We start from the raw sequence: 16040 nt of genomic DNA, 5'->3' as shown, positions 1-16040 counted from the left end.
TGAGTGTTCACCATCACACCATCCAAGAATTATTCCTAGCACATCTCACAAGCTTTATTCTAATTAAGGGTTCTCAACTTAGCTATGATTCAGATTTTGAGGGAGCTTCTTAAAAATGCATATTTATTCAGATTCAGAATTGAACTCTATCTCCTTATAAATATATTATTATTTTCAATAAGCTACAGAAGCAATGCTTATGCAGCCAGCTTCATCCCCTTGGGACTTCTGATAACCACTACTCTATTAAACATAGGCATCTCACCTGCCTATCATTTATTAAAGTACAGTATTTTCAAAACTACAGTTGAGTTCATGAAGGGCCAAGTAACATAAACAGGATCATTAAAAACTAAATGACAAAGGCAGAAGCATCACTCTAGCCTCTAGAATCAGCAATCTGTTGCTCAAGTCTTCAATTACAGTATGTTTTAAGGGGTCAGCCTGCCCCCCCCACCATAAAACTGAGTTAATAGCTAAGTCTTATAAAAAAGTAATCACTTCTTGGCATTAAATCAATAGACTATTCCTCACAATGAATGCTTTTAAATGTTATCACAAATTTAAACTTGGAGTCTCATTCTAAATTTAGATCCAAGTGCTACCTATTGGCAAATGAAATATCTTCTGTTGCTCCTTTTGAAGTCAATTTCCCCAAAGTGTGTTCTACAGAACTTAATCTTGTGACATTAGTCATTTGGAAAATATTACCTCATTTCCTCTCTAGATAATTTACAGGGATTTGAGATATTCCTAGAAATTGACAAGAAAGTGTGGAAAATTGTGTACAATTTGAGTGTAAATAGCAGTCTTGTCTTCCTCGTGGGTAAAGTAGATACATTTCAGTGTGTAGATTTCATCACTTCCATTTTTGAATACTCGTAGGACTTATTATTTTTTTATTTCTGCATCTAGCCTGCTCTCCAGAATGTTGAGATTGCCCGAGAAGTGACCCCAGCAAAAGAAAAACATTGCTCTACCTAAATTCAAGTAAGACCGTTACTTTGAAATAACATATCATGTATTAATTGTGGAAAAAATCAACTGTATTTGTCTACACTTCTAAGAGACAATTGTTTTCTTTGATATTAATCATTTTGAAGCCTCTTTCTCTGTTCTTGAAAAATGACATGAAAAAAACCTCTTGTTATGGAAGGAGTAGAAATATTCTGAACATATCTCCATGTTCAGTTGTAGTTACACAGCATTTGGATGTGTCTTTCCACAATATTTATTTAAACAGCTATGTTGAATTTGTGTTGTTTCTTTAATAAGCACTATTTATAGGAATGAGAAAAATCATTTAGTTTTTCAAAAACACCCTTTATTAGGTGAGGGGTCTGTGTCTCCTCATGAAGATGGTAACTGGATTTACACACTTCAGTGAGCTGCAATTTTCTGAGAAGGGCAGACACTCAACAATGGGGAGGGGGTTGTGGTGCTTGGCAGAGTGACTATGGACTGTCACGTTCTCTTTTGTTTGTTCAGAGGAAGGAGTGAATGAGATGAAATTAGTACAATGAATCAAATTCCTTCAGGAAGGGAGTGTGAGTCAGCATGAGTGATGCAGGTGGAACAATGACCTTGTAGTAGAATAAGTGTTACTTTAGGAAGGTATCATACCCTATTTGTTGGAAGGAGGTGAGCCTGGCTAGAAAATGTTAGGATTGAAGTCACTAAATCTATTTTTATAATAAGCTGTCACAGTATTTTTGATAGCTTATGTCCTGACAGTCCAAGGACTTGTAGTATGGCTTTAGCAAGATTCATCAAACTCACTGATATCTGTTGGGTTTCAATGAATGCCAGTACTGAAAAGTATACTGTGTACATATTTATGTACTCAATTATACTTAAATGTCGTGTAGAAGTGGCAAGAATCTTTGAGTGTATCATGTGTTATAAAAAGCATGAAACTTTATAACTTTATGTAGCCATGCAGATTGCCTATTAAAGATATTTCTAGGCTGGGTTTTCAAGGACTATGGCAAGTTCAGAGGCACTGAGGATTAAACAATTAGGCCTCAAAGTTGTCCTGTTTTCTACCTATTCTGTTAGACATGGAAGCCACATTGTGCTGTTTCTTGTCATGGATGGGTTGTGAATAGATTGATTTCCCTCACCCAATCTGATCCTTAAATTATTCAGGTAGATTTTTTTAAACAATTATCTTTTTAAAAAATTTTACTTTAAGTTCTGGGATACATGTGCAGAACATGCAGGTTTGTTACATAGGTATACATGTGCCATGGTGGTTTGGTGCACCCATCAACCCATCATCTAGGTTTTAAGCCCCGCATGCAGTAGGTATTTGTCCTAATGCTCTCCGTCCCTTTGGTCCCAACTCCCAACAGTCCCTGGTGTGTGATGTTCCCCTCCCTGTGTCCATGTGTTCTTGTTATTGAGCTCCCACTTACACGTGAGAACATGTGGTGTTTGGTTTTCTGTTCTTGTGTTAGTGTGTTGAGAATGATGGCTTCCAGCTTCATCCACGTCCCTGCAAAGGACATGAACTCATTCTTTTTTTATGCCTGCATAGTATTCCATGATGTACATGTACCACATTTTCTTTATGCAGTCTACCATTGACGGATATTTGGGTTGGTTCCAAGTCTTTGCTATTGTGAATAGTGCTGCAATAGACATACGTGTGCATGTGTCTTTATAGCAGAATGATTTGTAATCTTTTGGATATATACCCAGTAATGGGATTGCCGGGTCAAGTGGTATTTCTGGTCTAGATCCTTGAGGAATCACCACACTGTCTTCCACAATGGTTGAACTAATTTACACTTCCACCAACAGTGTAAAAGCATTAAGCAGTTATCTTTAAATTAAACAGTGTATTTTCATCATTCATGTAAACTCAGAAATTTCCAAAGCACATTTTCCCCAAAGCAAAAAGAACCCTTTCTAATGCATTATAAATGCCATTATATACCCAATGTTTTCAAGTTATTTTTCATTGCTAGACCTTTTTTCATAGTTAAATATGTACTTCAAATAACATCTCATAGGGGAGTCCAACAGATAAAAGAGGAAAAAGGAAACATTTTAATGGAAGCAGCAATGAGTGATCTAGAACTTGGCTCCTCTGTCACTGCCTTCATTTCTTCCAAATCCATTCGCATTCCCCAAACCTCCAGACCAGATGGATATTCATATTTCTTTGAGTCCTGTGATTCCTTGGTTTCTCAATCCTTAATTTGGAAGCACTTGTGGAAGAATCAATTGAAGGGCACAGAAAGCAAAGAATGGAAGCTGAAACTTCCAGAATTATTCTGGGCTAGCCATCAGTGGCGAAGCTGTTGCTGTGCAAGAGGGGGTCATTTATTCCCTTCTTAGAATTTCCCAGTGTCAGGGGCTGCTCTGCATGCTTTCACACTACCGCCATGCAAAGGTTTCAAAGTATCATGCACAGGAATTCCTGACTAAAGTCCAATAAGAGTACAGGTTATACATGAAGAAATGGAGAAAGGCACTTGTAAGGAAAATAATGGAAATTCACTTGTGGGCGGCTATTCTCATCCTCAAGCCACCTGCTTCTGACAATCCTGAAAAGTAGTTAATATTTTGTTATTTTTTTAAAAAATATGGCTGGATGCATTTCAAGCCGTGCTCCTTCTTCTTAAATATATCTCTTTGCCTCTTCATGTTTAATTCATGCTCATATTTGCCCACATTTAAAGCTAGGCTGGCTTCACATTGGAATTGAAAATAGCCCTAGGAGCATGAGGAACCCTGAGAGCCTGGGTGTCCTCAGCTGTCACAGCCGGGTACCTGCCCCTTTGTGCTCGCTGCCCTCTCTACCTGGCTAGAGGTGGCCCCAGGCTTCCTGGGAATTTTTAAATTAGTAGAACATGAGTATTATAATAAAACACTTAACATTTTAATACATAGTTGTATTTTTTTTTTTTTTTTTTTTGCTATTGCTGCTTTTGTGTGCTTTGGGGATGTCTGAGGCCTCTGCCCTTGTACTGCAATTGGTCCTTCTGCTGTGGCCTGCCCCTCTTTGTGTCACAAGTTGCAGCTGCTGACAGGATGCAACTTCTATTTGCCCATGTGCCACCAGAATCATTGTTCAAGCTCCCAGTACTCTCAGACAGGTTTGTGATTGAAGAATCCTTGGTTTCACTCGGAAATCATCTCTATTTCTAGTGTTGTCTGTCACAGATAAAATGACAAAATGATCAAATGCAAGCAAGCTTAGTATTCAGCCCAGCACTGACTTCATATCCTGGGCAACTTTCTGAATTCATTCTGACTGGGACCCACTGCCCATTTCTCTTTTTTCTGGATCTGACTGCAAAAGCTTCATGTAGGGAAGGCAGGTAAAGTCCCCAGCTAGGGCACTAATAGCAGTGAGGTTCCCCTAGACTGGAAAAAAAAAGAGTGACTTGCATTTGTTTGCTTGTTTTATGTTTCCAGGAAAGTTATATGAGAGGGAAGAAACTGTAGTTTCTCCTTGTGATCTCAGGATTGGCTGGTGCACTACAATGTATAAGGTCCAAATGAACATTTCAGAAAAATTGATCAACTGAAGGGAACATTTCTTTAGCTCCATTTTGTTCATTTCAAAGACTCTCTTAGTTGAGAAAAGTCTAGCTACACTTGAAAATAGTCCCTTTTATTGTTCGTATTGTCTACCCTAGTAGGTATGAAGGGACTTCTGGAAGTTCTCAAGTTCTCAGTATTGCTTTCCCTCATGGGCAGATTAATCTAGGCTGCTTTAGTCTTGGTGATTCCATCTCCCCCTGTTCAGTCAAGAGAAGGTGGGACTGTGCTGTGCAGATAAAGGCCATTGGCAGCCTCTCAGGACTAAAAGTGTGGGCCTGTATTTGTGTTTGTCTGTGAAGTAGAGTCACAAGAAAATCTTTAGGTCACCATCAGACATCTTTGGTAATACAGGGAAAAACAAAAAAGTCTCAAAAATTATTCTCATAAATCTTGTTGTGTTAAGTGCTGCTTATAGTATCAAAGCTGCAGAACAGAATTACAGAAGCTCTGGAGCATGGCAGCTGAAACGGTGGAGAGAGGTAGTGTCTCCCTGAGAGTGTGGGGCCCTCTTGTTCATATGACCTTCCACATCTGCTCAGTCCTGCCTTCTTTCCAAATTTCAGGGGTCTTCCTTGCCTTCAGGCTGGAATATCCCTAGTGATGGCTCTCACTACCCCGTGGTTACCATGTGTCAGCTGCAGTCACTGCCTCATTCCCGAACATCCCTGCTTGCCCTCCCTCTGTCCTGGATGCAAAAGCCAGTCTTCACTTCAACCTCAACTATTCCCATGGAGGAGGAGTCACAGCTGTACAGTGTCTGCTCCAACCCCGTGGGACACACAGAGACCCTGGTTTGCTCAGAGAGGCTGGTTACAGCCAGCAAAAAGCACAGGGGCAAATGTTAAAAGGCAAACATTGACAAGTGAAGCAGGAGTGGGCTGGCTTCATGGAAACAAAGACTTACTTAGCCTTATAGGGCCCCTGCATACACAGCCCCACACTTAGTTGAATGCTCTGACTTCTTTAACACTTGTTTGTTTTAATTTGCGTACATTCATATGAGTGCTTTGTGTTGTAGTGCTCTATGGGTTTTGACAAATGCATAACATCATGGAACCGTCATTACAGTGTCACACAGAGGAGTTTCACCACCCAAAAATATCCCCTGTGCTTCTCGTATGTAACTCTCCTCCTTCCTGAACCCCTGGAAACCACTGATCTTTTCACCGTCTCTACCATTTTGCCTTTTCTCAATTGTCACATAATTGGAATCCTACAGTGGATAGCCTTTTCAGAATGGCTTTCTTCACTTAACAATATGCATTTTAGATTCATCTATGTCTCTTGGAGGTTTGATAGGTGATTTTTTTCCTAAAAATATGCCATTCTGTGGTATACCCTGATTTATTTATTCATTCACCTTCTGAAGGCAGTTACAAATACAGCTGCAATAAAAATATTCAGACCTTACATAAGATTTCAAATCAATTGATAATGCTTAGTAGCATGACTGCTGCATCAAGTGGTAAGCTCTGTAAGGAATTGCAAAGCTGTTTTCCAATGAGGCAGAATCATTTGGCATTCTCTTTTTTGCCACTGCTATCTTCTCCTTCTCCTTCCTCTACCTCTTCCTCTTTCCATTACTCTTTTTTCTTCTTCTGGACTCTTCCTCCTCTCTTTTTTCTTTTCTCTCGCTTTCTGTCCCCCCTCCCCCCCCCAACACACAAACACAGAAGGATAGTTTAGGAAATTGTTGGAGGTTATCTAACACAGTTTTGAAATTTACAAATTGGGAAAGGCCATTATAGACAATACTAATTAATACAAGTGAATTATAAAGAGAAGATACAATTTGAAGCCTCTTCCTCAGGTCCCAGTATTAATTAGTCAATATCTTCCTCTATTTACCTTCAAAATTTAAACCTATAGTTGTCAATTTCTTTCTTCTTGAACTTCCAGGTGTCCATGAATTCTATAACCATCAGCTCTACTAGCCTTCTTATGCATGTTCTGTTCGTTATTTTTGTTCTTTATCACATCGAGATATATATTTGCCTCATCCTATAATCTCACCTTTCTCCCTGATGTTATCTCTGTGTGACACTCTGCCAAAAAGACACACTTTCCCTTACTAAAATGTTTCCTATTTTGATGTAGTCACACTTGCTTATTTTTACTTTTGCTGCTGAGCTTTCGATGTCATATTCAAAATAATTATTGCTAAAACCAATATCAAGAGGGTTTTCTCCATGTTTTCTTCTACAAATTTTACTGCTTCAGATCTCATGTTGAAATCATCAATTTATTTTGAATTGATTTTTGTGTGTTGTATAAGAGTCCCGTTTCATACTTTTGAGTACTGATTTCTAGTTATCTTAATGCCGTTGTATCTTCTTGGTGGCCTTCCCAAAATTAGTTGACCGTGTATGCTTGGGTTGATTTTTGGGCTCTCTACTCTCTTCCATTGGTCTATATGTCTGTTTTCATGCCAGTACCATATCATTCTTATTACTGTTGCTTTGTCATGTAATTTGAAATCAGGAAATATGATGCCCCAAACTCTGTTTTCAGCTTTCAAGATCTCATTGGTTACTTGAGTCTTTCGTGATTCCATATAACTTTAGAATGTTTTTCTGTTCCTGTGAAAAATGCCATTGAAATTTTGACTGAGATTGCATTCAATCTGTATATGGCTTTAGGCAGTATTTGACATTTTAAAAATATTAAAACTTTCAATCCATAAACATCAGTTATTAAACTTAAAAACGTTTGCATGGCAAAGGAAATAATCAACACAATAAAAAGGTAATCTGTGGACTGGGAGAGAATATTTGCAAGCTGTATATCTGATAAGAAGTTAATATGCAAAATACATAAAGAATCCCCACAACTTGAAAGGAAAAAAGTAATCTAATTAAAAATGGGCAAAATACATTAATAGATGTTTTTCCAAGAAAGACATACAAATAGCCATACATATTCAAAGGCATTCAACATCACTAATTATCAGGAAAATGCAAATCAAAATCACAGTAAGATATCACTTTACATCTATTAAGATGGCTGTAATAAAAATGACAAGAGATAAGAGGTGTCAGCAAGGGTGTGGAGGGAAGGAAACCCTTGTGCACTGCTGCTGAGAATGTAAATTGGAACAGCTATTGTGAAAAACTGCATGGAGTTTTCTCAAAAAATTAAAAATAGAACTACTGTATGACCCAGCTATCCTACTGCTGGTTATATACCCAAAGAAGGTGAAATCAGCATCTGGTAGAAATATCTGCATTTGTTTTTCATTGTAGCATTATTCACAATAGCCAAGATATGAAAACAATCCTAACTGTTCATAGATGGATGAATGGATAAATAAATTATGGTATATGAATGGATAAATAAATACTATTCAATCTTAATAAAGGACATACTGACATTCGCAACAACGTTGTTGAGCCTGGAGGATATTACACTAAGAGAAATAAGCCTTAAACAGTGAGACAGATACTGTATTATCTCACTTATATGTGGAATCTTAAGTAAAATACATACAAACACAGAGTGGAATGGTAGTTACTTGGGAGGAGAGGGCGTGGAAATAAAGAGATGCGAATCAAAGAGTACAAACTTGAAGTTATATAGGATGAATTAGTCTAGAGATCTATGGTACAGCATGAGAACTCTAGTTCATCATACTGTTCTGTATACTGGAAATTTCTGGAGAGTAGACTTTAGGTGTGCTTACCATACATACACAAAAGAAAGTAATAAAAAGTCTTGGAACTAGATAGAAGTAATATTTGCACAATGTTGTGAATTTACTAAATGCCACTGAGTTATATACTTTAAATAATCCATTTTATTCTATGTGAATTTTACCCCAATGAAAAGAAATACAAGAGAAAATGGGAGAAAACAGACTTCCTATTGTACAAAACCCAAACATAAATCCCACCACCTTCAACACATTTTTTTTTAGGTGGCCCATCCTAATTATTCCTTTTCTATGTTGCTATATAATAGTATTTTCGATTATTTTTGTTTGTGTTTCCCACCAGCTTTTGAACTTTTTTTTTTTTTTTTTTGAAACAGAGTTTTGCTCTTGTTGCCCAAGCTGGAGTTCAATGGCACGAGCTCAGCTCACTGCAACCTCCGCCTTCCAGGTTCAAGGGATTCTCCTGCCTCAGCCTCCCGAGTAGCTGGGATAACAGATGCATGCCACCATGTCTGGCTAAATTTTTTGTATTTCTAGTAGAGATGGGGTTTCGCCATGTTGGCCAGTCTGGTCTCGAACTCCTGGCCTCAGGTGATCCGCCTGTTGCGGCCTCCCAAAGTGCTGGGATTATAGGCGTGAGCCACCGCGTTCGGCCTGTGAACTCTTGAAGAGAAGTCTTGCATTATTCCATTGCCAAGAGTACTCCCTCCTAGTCACTTCACGCAGCCCTGTCTGAACCGTGCTCTCCAGGCTAGCACTGTTGGTGGTGATTGCTCTGGACCTCACTTTCAGTTAACTTAATGTGACTCATGTCCTATGCTTTTACACATGCCCCATCCTTAAAACTCATTTCTTTGTACCTTGTGTGCCTCAGATCCTGCATCTGGATATTTGGACTTGATCTTTGTTTTTATTTTCCTAATGGACTTTATCATAAACTTGACTGTAGTTTTATTAATTTCCTTAATATAATTTCAGGCTTCTTGTCTTTCCCAAAACTAATTCTCCAAAAATAACCACTTGACTGGCAAGTGCATCAGTCCTACCTCCATGAATAGGTGGGGAAGGGCAGTCAGCAGAGTTTTTCAGGTGCGATTTCTGGGCTATACATTCTCATTTTATAAATTTAATTGGGTTTAACTGGTACTTACAATATTTATGTTTTCAACAAGTTATTTTGAGTATTTAAGGAAGAAAATAACACTAGTACAATGGATAATGTGATAATGTTTAAGGGATTTCATTCTTATTTTTAACTGTGTAATTGCTAGTATGCATAGAAAAATGATGAGAAAATGAAGCAAAATTTAATCTGTTACATTTCTAACTGATGGATAGTAACATGTACAAAGTTATATGCTTTTGAAATGTGATATTATCGTTTATTCTTTAAAAAGTTCAATTTGGGCTTTGCTACATATTATTTCTTAATATGTAGAAAAAATAAGAAGGAAATAAGAAGGAAATTGGCAAGAAGGGCCAATTGACCAAGCCAAGAAACAGTTTCCTTGAAATAAATGTTGTGACAGAATACAATAATTGTTATGCTATTTAGAAACCAAGCCAGATTTTCAAAATTATTCTACACTTGTGTGTTATAGTATATAATGTATGAATTCAATGGAGCAAGTGGTGATATCATAATAAGAATATAATATTTTCTAAAGCAAGCTCAATATGAAGATCTATTTTAGAAGAGTGCCGTTTGCAGCATGAGAACCCCAGTCTAAATGCCTATGGGTTGAAGAGGCAAAGAATAACGCATATATAATAATAACACCAGTCAAGTTTATGCCTTTTTAAAAATGAGAATGCACCATTCAGCTTTGACATAGATAAGGTAGATTCTTTTATTGCCGATTGCACTTCTCCAAAGTTAGATGGTGAGATAATGGCAGATCAACAACTGTCTCTTCAGGTTTTTGTCAACTAATCCAAAAAATTTTTATGACATGACACTAAACCATTTTTATATTGCAGGGTATAAACACTATAAGAAATAGATCTTTAGTTGAGTAACATGTAATTAATAAGCTGAAAGAGATAAATATGTACAAGATGCACGTTACTAAATAAAATATATTTTATGTTTATGAGTACAGATAGCCCAATATATTAGTTATAAAAGTAGCCCTATTTGTAACAGGAAGCATTTTTTCAGGAAAAAAATGTGCTTTGGCACGTGCGTGTCTGTGTGTGTGTGTGTGTGTGTGTGCACACCAGACTTCTCTTAAAAGCTACTTCAGATTCTCTTAATTTCAATTTTTTGGTCACTTCTACCACCTTCAGCCACTACTGCAGTGGTCAAGATTCTGGAGTTTGAAAAAAATTTATGCAAGCACAAGTGACCAGTTCTTCATCTTAAACCTGCATCCCATATCACTCCTCTTTTTTCTTCTGCCTGGAAATTTCCTATTGAGATGAGGCACCAACAAATGCTATAGAATTAATTGTCCATGTGGCAAATCTCTGACAACCTGGAGACTAGAGCCAATAGATGTATTATTCTCCCCTTTATCCTCAAAGACACCATCCCAAGATGATGTCACTGATGCCTCATACCAAGTGGTGGCCAACTTTACATTACATCCTCTCATGGTTTGCCACAACCGACTGTAATGCCTAATTTGACCCATTCTGTCACCTTGCTCCTCCTTGCTTTTCCTGATCTGCACTTCCTTATAAACTACTGCTCCTTTGCTAGCCATTTCATCAGATTGCATTGCTTATTTGCATACTGATGACATCAACCTGGTCACTCTTGCTCATTTATTCAAGGTTTTAGTGTTTGACTAACAGTGTTTCTCTGTGCTATTACTGTAAGTCTTACGCTTCCGCATTCACACAGAAGATTAATTCCACACCCTGGCTTTCAGTGCTATGCTGCTTCCCTCTCAGCTATTTGTGCATTTGTCTGCAGGTGCCCATTCCCTAAACTGTATGATTGCCTATGACTGTACCATCTCCAGAGTCTCTGTTTTATAACTCTATATCCCATTTTTTCAGCCCACTTACCTTAGTTATGCTATTCCAGACTAAGCTGAAGTCCTCATCCCTTTACCTTCAAGTGCCCATAGCATGTTATGCCTTCATTCCATCCTTATACAACTTAGATTCCATGATACATCAGTATAATCACTATTTACATACCTCTCCAGAGTTTTTGCCTTTCTATCCTTCTTACAGCACATCTGGAAAAAACCATAATTAAACTAAATTTCTGGCTGCTTCCCCAAGTAGCAAAATATGACTCAAAGAAAACATACAACTGTACTGATGAGTTCGCCTTCAACTTGTGACCCCCAAACCTCAGCCCAGTCATGACTCTTACTTATGAGTCATCATTTGTCTGAATTTGCTATTTATATCTATTTTCTCTCCAAATTTTCAGCAAATGTCCTTTATCGCTGCATTTAATAACCTTGCCTTAACTTTACTACTATAGCAGCATTAAGAAAAAAATTACTTATCTATTAAGAAAATCTACCAAACTAGCTGCATTTATTCCCATATCCCTTCTTACTATGAAGGAAATGTATAGGCTCCCATCTTAGCCAAAGATCCTTCACTTTTACATTGGATTCCATTTTTTTTCCATCCGCTTAAGGACTCTGCTCCTGAAATTGTGTCTTACTCATTCAAGTATCAACAGTTTGTGTCTCTCTGCTCTATTTGTCTGTTTCCATTAGAATACAAATATGGTTACATCTTTTTTTTTTTTTTTTTTTGAGATGGAGTCTCACTCTGTCGCCCAGGCTGGACTGCAGTGGTGTGATCTCAGCTCACTGCAACCTCCGCTGCCCAGATTCAAGCAATTCTCCTGCCTCAGCCTCCTGAATAGCTGGGATTACAGGTGCCCACCACCGAGCCTGGCTAATTTTTGTATTTTTAGTAGAGATGGGGTTTCACCATATTGGTCAGGCTGGTCTCCAACTCCTGACCTCATGATCTGCCCCCCTTGGCCTCCCAAAGTGCTGGGATTACAGGCATGAGCCACCGTGCCCGGCCTACATCTTAAAATTAAAAATAAAATTCCTCCTTTAACTCCACTTATTTTGGTAGCTTCAGCCTGAAATGTGTGTTTCCTGCAATCTCAATCTCTTCTAAGTGGTTGTAATTACGGCATGTTTTCAAATCTTCACATTTTAGTCACCTTTGAAACTATTACAAATAGGTTTTAACTCAGCATTCCACTGAAACCATTCTTATCAAATGGGCCAAGGGAAATTTAACGTGTGTCCCAGTGAGTTTACTCCTGACTTGAAATGTCTCCGTCATTCAGATTCCTTTTTAATGGTTAAACAATATATATGAGCGCCCCAAATGTAAAAACGTAAGGATTGGTATATTTTTGAGGAAAAAAATTAAAATGTTCCTAGTTCAGTATTAAATATCCTTTTTGTGGTACTTAAGTATTATTGACTTTATAAATGACAATTATTTATTACTGTGAATAGTCTCAATATTTTTATAATATAAAATTATAATTGTTCTTTTTTAACAAAACAAAGAAAAATTTGAGATTCTTCTTATTCAAGGTTACACTTTCTGACACTGATTCCTCTGAAGATGACAAATGTCTTCATAAGGTAACAGTGTTTTATAATATGCTTAGAAAATAGAATCAGGTTGATATGGTTTGCGTCTGCGTCCCCACCCAAATCTCACCTTGAATTGTAGTAATCCCCACATGTCAAGGGCAGGACCAGGTGAAGATAATTGAATCAAGGGGGCAGTTTCCCCATTCTGTTCTCATGATAATGACTGAGTCTCTTGAGATCTGATGGTTTTATAAGCATCTGGCATATCCCCTGCTTGCACTCATTCTCTTTCCTGCTGCCCTGTGAAGAGGTGCCTTCTGCCATGATTGTAAGTTTCCTGAGGCTTCCCCAGCCATGTGGAACTGTGAGTCAATTAAACCTTTTTTCTTTATAAATTATCCAGTCTCAGGCAGGTATTTACAGCAGTGAGTGTGAGAATGGACTAATACACATGTTGTGTTAAAAGTTGTCCAAAGAAATGCTGCTTAGGTCAAAATCGGATGCTACCATTTACTAGTTGTGACTCATTTGACAGTTTCTTAAACTCTCTAAGTTCCCACATAGACCACATTGCTATGATAAGCATAAATGTATATGTGAAAAGTGCTTAAGGTCATGTTTATCAGACAATATAAGCAAATAATATCCTTTAATTGGTTAACAAAAATCACACTTTTTTTAACTTTAAAGTTCACTAATAATTGTGGAAAATATTATTTTTTTCTTTTTCCTCATCAAACTTTTATCTATTATTTATATTTCTATGAATTCATGGTTTTCTATATTATACAATGGAAGATAATATAGCACTATTATTTTTTATTTTATTTATTTATTTTTTATTTTACTTTAACTTCCAAGATACATGTGCAGAAAGTGCAGGTTTGTTACATAGGTATACATGTGCCATGGTGGTTTGTTTGCTGCACCTATCAACCCATCATCTAGGTTTTAAGCCCTGCATTCATTATTTGCCCTAATGCCCTCCCTACCCTAGACTCCCACCCCTAACAGGTCTGGGTGTGTTGTTCCTTTCCCTTCGTTCATGTGTTCTCATTGTTGAACCCCCACTTAAGAGTGAGAACATGCAGTGTTTGGTTTTCTGTTCCTGTGTTAGTTTGCTGAGGATGATGGCTGCCAGCTTCTTCCATGTCCCTGCAAAGGACATGATCTCATTCTTTTTTATGGCTGCATAGTATTCCATGGTGTATATGTGCCACATTTTTTTTATTCAATATATCATTGATGGGCATTTTGGTTGGCTCCATGTCTTTGCTATTGTAAATAGTGCTGCAATAAATATATGTGTGCATGTATCTTTATAGTAGAATGATTTATATTCCTTTGGGTATATACTCAGTAATGGGATTTCTCCGTCAAAGGGTATTTCTTGTTCTAGATATCACCTTAATTGAAATCAATGAAAATCCTTGAGGAATCACCACACCTTCTTCCACAATGGTTGAACTAATTTACATTCACACCAATAGTGTAAAAACGTTCCTATTTCTCCACAGCCTCGACAGCAAATATTGTTTCTTGACTTGTTAATAATCGCCATTCTGACTGGTGTGAGATGGTATCTCATTATGGTTTTGATTTGCATGTCTCTAATGATCAGTGATAACGAGCATTTTTTCATATGTTTGTTGGCCACATAAATGTCTTTTTTTGAGAAGCGTCTGTTCATATCCTTTTAACACTTTTTGATGGGGTTGTTTTGTTTTTGTTTTCTTTTGTTTGTAAATTTGTTTAAGTTCCTTGTAGATTGTGGATATTAGACCTTTGTCAGATGGGTAGATTGCAAACATTTTCTCCCATTCTGTAGGTTGCCTGTTCACTCTGATGCTGGTTTCTTTTGCTGTGCAGAAGCTCTTTAGTTTAATTATATCCGATTTGTCAATTTTGGCTTTTGCTGCAATTACTTTTGGCATTTTTGTCATGAAGTCTTTGCCCATGCCTATGTCCTGAATGGTATTGCCTAGGTATTCTTCTAGAGTTTTTATGGTTTTGGGTTTTACATTTAAGTCTTTAATCCATCTTGAGTTAATTTTTGTATAAAGTGTAAGGAAGGGGTCCGGTTTCAGCCCAAAGTAATTTATAGATTCAATGCTATTTCCATCAAACTGCCATTGATATTCTTCACAGAATTAGAAAAAGCTATTTTAAATTTCATATGGAACCAAAAAAGAGCTCATATAGCCAAGACAATCCTAAGCCAAAAGAACAAAGCTGGAGGCACCCTGCTACTTGACTTCAAAGTCTGCCACAAGGCTACAGCAACCAAAACAGCAAGGTACAGGTACCAAAACAGACAGACAGACCAATGGAACAGAACAGAAACCTCAGAAATAACACCACACATCTACAAAAATCTGGTCTTCGACAAACCTGACAAAAAAGAGCAATGGGAAAAGGATTCCCTATTTAAGAAATGGTGCTGGGAAAACTGACTAGCCATATGCAGAAAGCTGAAACAGGAAAATGCTATATTTAATATTTTTGTTTAAGTTTTACAGTATCTTTGTTAAACAGATTATATGCTTGGGCCCATTTTATGGCTTATAGAATTAAAAAAAAGCAATATCAAACTGCACAAACCCATACATATCTAAACTCAGGATGCTATTGTTTTAGAGTTTTCATGAGCACAAACCAATTGTCACATTTCTTTTGCTCTGAGATGAGGTCCGTGGTCAGAAACAATGCTAAGTACAATGCCATGATATTTGAAAGGGCACTTTATTAGTTCATGGATGGTAATTTTGCAAAAGCACTGTAATCAGGGAAAGCAAATCAATACCTGTAGTAAGTATTCCACTAAGAACAAAGCTCTGCCCTTCCATGATGGAAGTGGCCCAGTGAAAACAACCAGGCAGCTGGCTGATCACCCAGGAAATGGTTCCATGTTAGCAGGGGCTGAATCCAAATCAGCTCAGGTGAGTGGAAGTCAGTGTTTTTCAGCACATATATATTCTCCATCACTGCCACCTTAGCCACTTTGTCACCAGCCAATACTTGGACATGATAGTAATGGCTGGTGAAAGAGACTGGCTGACATCAACAGAACAGGTCATTCTATTTTCATCATTAAAATACTGGTCTACTGAATCCACTTGTTGACAATCATTCACAAAGAACACCAATATCTTTATATTCTATGACCATTCAGTGAGGTCTACCCACATGCTCCTTCCCTAGACTTCCTTGTCACCAATATTCCAATCATGTTTCCTCAAATAGTGAACCATACAGGCAAGCCATTGGCTTTAGCTCATGAATCATTATAGCCC

The 16040-nt window shown here is 37.5% G+C and overlaps 1 protein-coding gene across 2 annotated transcripts in view; it reads left to right on the top strand.

Moving 5' to 3' along the window:
- Window positions 1-16040, top strand: part of SNTG1 (syntrophin gamma 1) — an 859278-nt gene that overhangs the window by 259350 nt on the left and 583888 nt on the right. For both annotated transcript variants that reach the window (XM_058444122.1, XM_032759812.2), the window contains exon 3: window positions 916-990. The gene's annotated coding sequence lies outside the window, so the exon portion shown is untranslated. The remainder of the gene's footprint in view (window positions 1-915; window positions 991-16040) is intronic.

The sequence above is a fragment of the Hylobates moloch genome, unplaced genomic scaffold (assembly GCF_009828535.3).
Source record: "Hylobates moloch isolate HMO894 unplaced genomic scaffold, HMol_V3 SCAFFOLD_9, whole genome shotgun sequence".
NCBI classification, from domain to species: Eukaryota; Metazoa; Chordata; class Mammalia; order Primates; family Hylobatidae; genus Hylobates; species Hylobates moloch.
This window is presented reverse-complemented; position numbering and strand designations above follow the sequence as displayed.